This window comes from Porites lutea, chromosome 5, assembly GCF_958299795.1.
Source record: "Porites lutea chromosome 5, jaPorLute2.1, whole genome shotgun sequence".
In the NCBI taxonomy this organism is placed as follows: Eukaryota; Metazoa; Cnidaria; class Anthozoa; order Scleractinia; family Poritidae; genus Porites; species Porites lutea.
Window position 1 is genome coordinate 31,114,042 of NC_133205.1, and position 6,828 is coordinate 31,120,869.

Sequence of the window (6,828 nt, forward strand, 5' to 3'; positions counted from 1 at the left end):
GCTCTGTGCGGAGGTCCATGCCTTCCTTTTATATGCCATTATCGACAGCAAGGGTACCCCTTTTGTATACCAGAATCCTGGTTTTAATGATGGCTATTTTTGTCATATTTTAGGACATAATCATCAAGAACAAATTTTCCTCGACCAGCCGAGGTGATTTAGCAGATTTATCCTTCCCGAAAATTTTACCTACCGAGGTCCAAACACTTCACTACAAACTTCCACAAGATGTCACTGACGTCAGCGCGGTGTCAACCATTCCTTCTAGATCTGTTTGTGAGGTTATGCTGGATACACTGAGAGATGGAAAGTACCAAGCAGTCTCCTGTTCTCTGGGTACTTATACCAATTCCTCGTTGGATACTCTGCTGAACATCCATTCGCTGAGGGATATTTCCCAACAAGTGAAGCAGGAGAAAACCTGGCTAACTAAAACACCACCATTACCAAACCATCAATGCGCCCTTCCAGGATTTCTGGACGTTTATCAGAAACTGCTCTTTGGTAATGCTGATGACAAAGTTGTCATCAATACAGGCATATTAACGTCCGACTTGGCCAACCTTACGTCAAACAGGTGGTTGAATATTGCGATGATAAACGGGTTTATAGATCTTCTGAATGCTCACCACCATAACACTATGACGGCGGTATTCATGCTCAATGATTTACTAATGCTAAAGGATGTCGACCTACAAAGACATGCAAGGTCCGTTATGCGAGGTAAACAAATAAAGGCAATCGTTTTCATCATTAATGTGGCTGGTGGCATTAAAAAAACGGATGTGGCCACACCTAACAAGCTCGGACGCCATACGATAAAATGCACTGAGTTCTAATATTTATTTAATGTGTTCTCTTGTTGTTTTAGGAGGCATTAGTCAAGTCAATCGAAGACACCACAGATGGAAAGTCAGCAGTGGAGGCACTAGCCAAAAAGCTGTTTACACCCAATGAACTGCAGAGCTCTTCAGTCACTGGTTTTCAATGCAACAAAGCGTATGAATCACGACCAGGCCTGAGTCCATCAAGAAGGAGTCTTTTAGAAAGTTAGTTTAGATTTCTCTATATTTTTTCCCTTTTTTCAACATGCTTAATATACATGTAGCATTTTTTTGACCTGAGGAAGTCTTGTTGAGGTAACAAAATCCCAAAATTTGTTTGGTCATGCCAAACCACGGCTCATCTTACAATGTAACCAGCATCTGGTGTCACCATTTAAAATTGCTTCTATGTGGTGAACATTTTTCTGTTAATATCTTATTTCCCAGGATTAAGTACTTTGCAGTGAGATACTAGTCAAATTATTAATAGTCACTAAATAAATTTAATAATTAAATAGAGGTAACAAACATATCTACTACCATGCAGTTAACATGCATTAAATTAATTTCATTTGGCTGTTTCTATCTTACAGGTATTGTGTTAAAGAAAAATTTTCTGGCAGCAGCAAGGTCATCTGTTAGAAAGGACCTTGGCCTGGTTCTTAAGAAAGCGAGGGCAAGCAAAGAAAACAACAAGGCCAAATGTAAAGGACAACAACCCAGAAAGCTATGAATGAACACTCTTTTTTTCTCATAAATTATTATCTGTTTTAAATTTCTAAAGTTACTGTTTCATGATCAGGGCACTGACAAACAAAGATCACATGTACATGTAACATATATTTCTGATAATGATGTTTTACATGTTTCAATTGAATTTGAAATAAATACATATGGCATTAGGAAAATGAAAGTCATGACTGTTGTTTTTGTTGGGCATGGTTTTACTGTTGATGGAAGTTAATTTGTGAATAGTTACACATTTAAAAGCATCTGGAATAATGCTTGCAAAAGCTGGAATAATGCTGAAAAAATCTGGCATATGCTAGAAAAAGCTGGAATTGAATGCACTGTCTTCACTTGCTTACATTTAGGAGTGTGCAAGAATTTTCAAGAAAAATCTAGAAACTGACATTTTGTAATAAGCTGGAAAAAGCTGAAAAAAACCTGATTTATGCCAAATTTTGATTTCTGGAAAAAACTGACAGATTCTATCCTAATTAGCATGTTTCATTAACATTCTAGAAAATTCTAGAATTTTCCAGAAAAGAAAACTGGTATATTCTAGAAACTTCTAGAAATCTTTTCTGTAACATTTCTAGAAAAATTCTAGAAATTCCCAGAATATTCCAGATTTGTTTTACAAGGGTAGTTTGAGCGAGTGATAATGGACGAGACATAACATAAAAACAACTCACCAACCCGGCTTCACCCATTTTTATGTTTTATGTTATCAAAATAGATAAAATCGAACGTTTAATTACAGAAATCGATAGAATCGATAATCACAAAAAGTAGACCCATCGATTTGTCCCCAGTGAAAAAAAAGAAAAAATTAAATGCTCCCAAGAGTGTGTTACTGTTTAGTAGAGATGATTGTTCTTTTTATTCTGTAAGAACAGACTCAAATCCATGCGGCTTCTTCTGGTTCTTCGAATGAAACAGTCACCTTCTCTAATCCGTCTGCGGCTTCCTCTGGTTCTTCCAACGAAACACTCACCTTCTCCACTCCATCTGCGGCTTCTTCTGGTTCTTCGAATGAAATAGTCACCTTCTCCAGTCCATCTGCATCTTCTTCTGGTTCTTCAAATGAAATAGTCACCTTCTCCAGTCCATCTGCGTCTTCTTCCAGTTCTTCAAATGAAATAGTCACCTTCTCCAGTCCATCTGCGGCTTCTTCTGGTTCTTCAAATGAAACAGCTTTTACTACAACTTTTCAAGATTCGGAGGAGGCTGGGCGACGAGCAACTCTGCAACTCAAGATGCAGCTGTCATTTCCTTATGACATTCCAAAGGGAATTTTACGAAATATATTGCGTCTGGATACCCAGACTATTCTAAATGGCCTTGGTTGGGATGGCTGGCCTTCTGTTTACGAGCCAAAGGAAGAAATTTGTGCTTTGTGTGGAGTGTCACTGTCGAGTGCACGCCCTCATCCTGGCCAGAAAACAGGAGATGGTGGTTATCTTATCACCAATGCAGTGGCTTTCCAAAAGATTACAATATGGGTAAAGCACTGTCCTAAGTGTAAAGCATTAGTACAGGTGTTTCCATATGATTTAGGTAAGACATGGTTTGAAATCTGTGGATATCAATTTACGCTGGTTTTTTCAAAGCTCTTCTTATACCGTCTTCAAATATTGTAAACATGTGCCTTTATTAAATTTTAAAGTATTGTAGCTGTTGGTTTGTTTATTTTACAGTAATATATGTCATAATTAACAGAACGGCTTATCATTCTCGCCACAGCACAGAAGAAGTAACTAGAGTTGCTCATGTTAAAGCAACTAAGCATAAAGTAAACCCGGCAACTGATGAGGTTCGCGTGGAGAACCGAAACCATGGTCTTGCCTGATCACAAAGTGGCAATAACAGAACAGTCGCAAGACTGTTAAGCTTATTCGAAAGTCATCATCAAGGGAGGAACTACGCGCTCCAGACCAAAGACTCACATTAATAGAGAAACAATATGGAGTTAAAAAATTGATTGTTTTAGAGTAATCATGACTGAGTCACATCACAACTCTCCATAGTTGATGTAGCTTCAGTATTCTTTGAGATTTGGATCTGTAAATCACCATCCGTGAGAATTTTAACATCCTGCTAAAAACGCTAACGAGCTGGGCCCAGCGTGACAATGCATTGCAGAAAACCGTCACATTCACGGACAAAAAGAAAATCGCCTATAATTATTCAGATCCAGGAGGTACTTTGGAGAAATTTAGCAAACTAAAACCCTTTATTAGCCGCAATGAAGAACTTTACATTTCAAAAGAGGTCAAAGAAAAAATGCTCTTGCATCAGAGGGCAAATCATGCCGACCAGAAACAATGACCCAGAAAATCAATATGCGTGTCACGACCTCTAAGTGTGAAATAAGCAGCAAAAATCACATTTGATCAGTCAAAACGTTTTCCTCCAGAACATAATCTACCCGTCAGAGAAAAAGAAAACATTATTGGAACAAGCAGCATTTTGGCATGAGATAAAAGTCGTGTGTTGCCTACCAACCCCCTTTTTTACCCTATGTACGCTTTCCTTTTACCAGCCGACCTGCTTGGTTGGCTGTTGTCTAAGTGCCCAGATCTAGCACGCACACATCGTCCAGAGTACAAGCCCACTCAAAAAAATAAGCAACATCAATAACATTAAACATTATTTGCAGGTTGCATCAGTTGCCGATGGTGGTCTCCGTGTTGTAGTGTCACACCCTTATCCCGGTCAAGAGAGTGCATTATTGTCCCACAGCCAGCTTTAGATGGCCTTTTGACTGCTCTTCACATACAGCTCAGTCACCCTTTCGGTCACCGGTTGAAAATGGCCATTAAGCGCTATATATTTGCCCTCAATGTAGACAAGGCCGTCTTTCATGTCTTTCTCTGATGGATGCCACTTTCGCAGCGATTCCTAAGCTCTAAAACTGTATTAATTGACCAGTCCACTTCCCAACCACTTGATGCTATTGGTCGGTCCTTCACCACAGATGTCATAGAACATCCTATCTCATTTGCATCCAGACAGAGGCAGAGAGAAGCACTCGCCATGATCTTTGGTGTGCAAAAAACTCATCAATAATTGTAGGGCGGACCAAAGACACTAGAAACTGACCACGAGCCCCCAGAGTCCTTTTATGAAGACCTTATCATCAATGGCTGCAGCTTGAAGTCAGTGATGGGCACTAACATTAGCTGCATATGATTAAGCCTTTAGCGCTTGCCTAGTGGCCAATGCGAGTGTCAAAACTAGCGCGCAATTGGAATGCCTATTATCTCCGGTATGAAGTGTGGGATTAGCCCTGAATCCTCTTACTTAGCAATCACGCTCAACCTATATCTATCCTGATGTGACTGTACAATAAATCAGTTGACCTTAGGCGTTGCTCATGTAATCTTGCTGAATCATTAAATTGTATGTCCTTGAATATATACTTGGCCTCCACTCTTCATTTCACCTCCGATAATCACACATGGTGTCAGATGCGGGATGCTAGAGGAGGAAAAAGAGGTGCGGAAAAGAAATTTGTTTCGCCAATTTGTTTCACTAGCATGAATGACTTCCAATGCTCAACATCCAAACGCACAAATAATCGAGGAATCAAGCATGCCAGTCATGTCATCGCCCACAGCCGCAGTGGAAACAAGTTCTTCAACAGGCTCAATGCAGAAGGTATACCCACAAAGTGGAAGCGTGAAAATGGAGGCAACACATTTTCATATTTCTCCTCTGGCTAAGTTTGCTCCCAAAACATATGATTGGGACCACTGGATAAAGTGCTACGAGTTATTTGCTGCAGCTACAGAATGGGATGGGGTGTCAGATAAGGGGCGCATTGATATGCTTATTTACATACTGGGAAAAAATGCTGTCGACATTTATGACAGTTTTAAACTGTCAGGTGAAGACATCCAGTAGGCAAGTGTAAAACAAAAATTCAAGGATGATTCATTGATTCAAGTGTACTGTCATCAGTTTTTAAAATGTGGAGATATTTTCTCAGAGTATCTAAAATTCCCAACAAAAAAGATGCGTGAAGTGTGTCAAACCCCCAGAAAGGCAGATTCAAAAGAGTATGAGAAAACAAGATCGAGGAAATTCACTTCGACAAGGAAAGTTGGCCGGCCTTGTACTCCGCTACCTTGACTGATTTCCATATGGTGAACGTACAGAAGCTTAAAGATGTGCGTTAAGTGAGTGACTGTTACATGTACATGTATCTGTAAGTTTTGCCAAATATGGCACACTGAGTGCTTTGACCATATTTGGGCATGTGAGAGGAGCCCACGAGTTTGTTGAAGGCAACAGGAGTTTTTGGGGCTATGCTTAGCTTGCCCGCTTTGGGTTATGATTTTCCCCTCATTTATGGATTTATATGGACATTGTCTTCGGACAATTACATCTGTTGATGTTAGGAACTGAACTGGAGGCTGTGCCAGCGGATACAGTAAGCTTCGAACTCTGTATTTACTCGTATCTTAGAGCTAGTTGTGTTCACTCTGATCGTGTATGTAGATTATATTCGTTTATAATAAACGTGTTGCTGTTATTTGAATGTCGCTGGTCCCACTCGTTACAAATCTTGTTACACGTTCGTAACAGTGACCCTTTAGCGAAAGATGAAAGTCATCTTGTGAACATCATAACAAAAACAGTTATGCCAGGTTACATCAAGAAGGGAAGGCTAACACAAGATGAGATCGGTCAGGCGTTTTTTGGCACATTTGTTCAAGAAAAAAATGTTGAGACCCCATGAAAAAAGTGCATCTCAAGTCATGGAAGTTGGCTTGGCAAACAAAGAAAAACAAAACAGTTAGTAGTGTTGCACCCTTTAAGGATGACAGCTCTCTTTACACATTTCTTGGTCGTTATTCTCTCAAGGCACCTCACTCTCCAGACCCGTCCAGTTGGCCTGTGGTCATGTTTGATGCCATTGTAGCAGTTCAGTCAATGTGAAAGTCATCATAGGTAAGAAACAAGCATGACCTGGGAAGCCATTTCATAGAAGTTGTTGATGCTAAGTCTAACGTTGCCAACGAGGTTCATGTCGTATTTGACCGCTAATATATCCTCTACTCCAGGAAGAAACGTGCCAGAAACGTCTGGTTACAAACAGAGCAGTGATATACAAGATTACTGTCGATGCTGTTATTGGCAAGACAACTATGAAAGATCTTTTGAGCTGCAACCAGAATAAGGAGGCACGACTCATCGAGTGCTTAGTTTTGTGTCGTGACCATTTCCAGCATTTGTGGCATTAACATCATGGAAGCAAGTATCTCTAGCATCT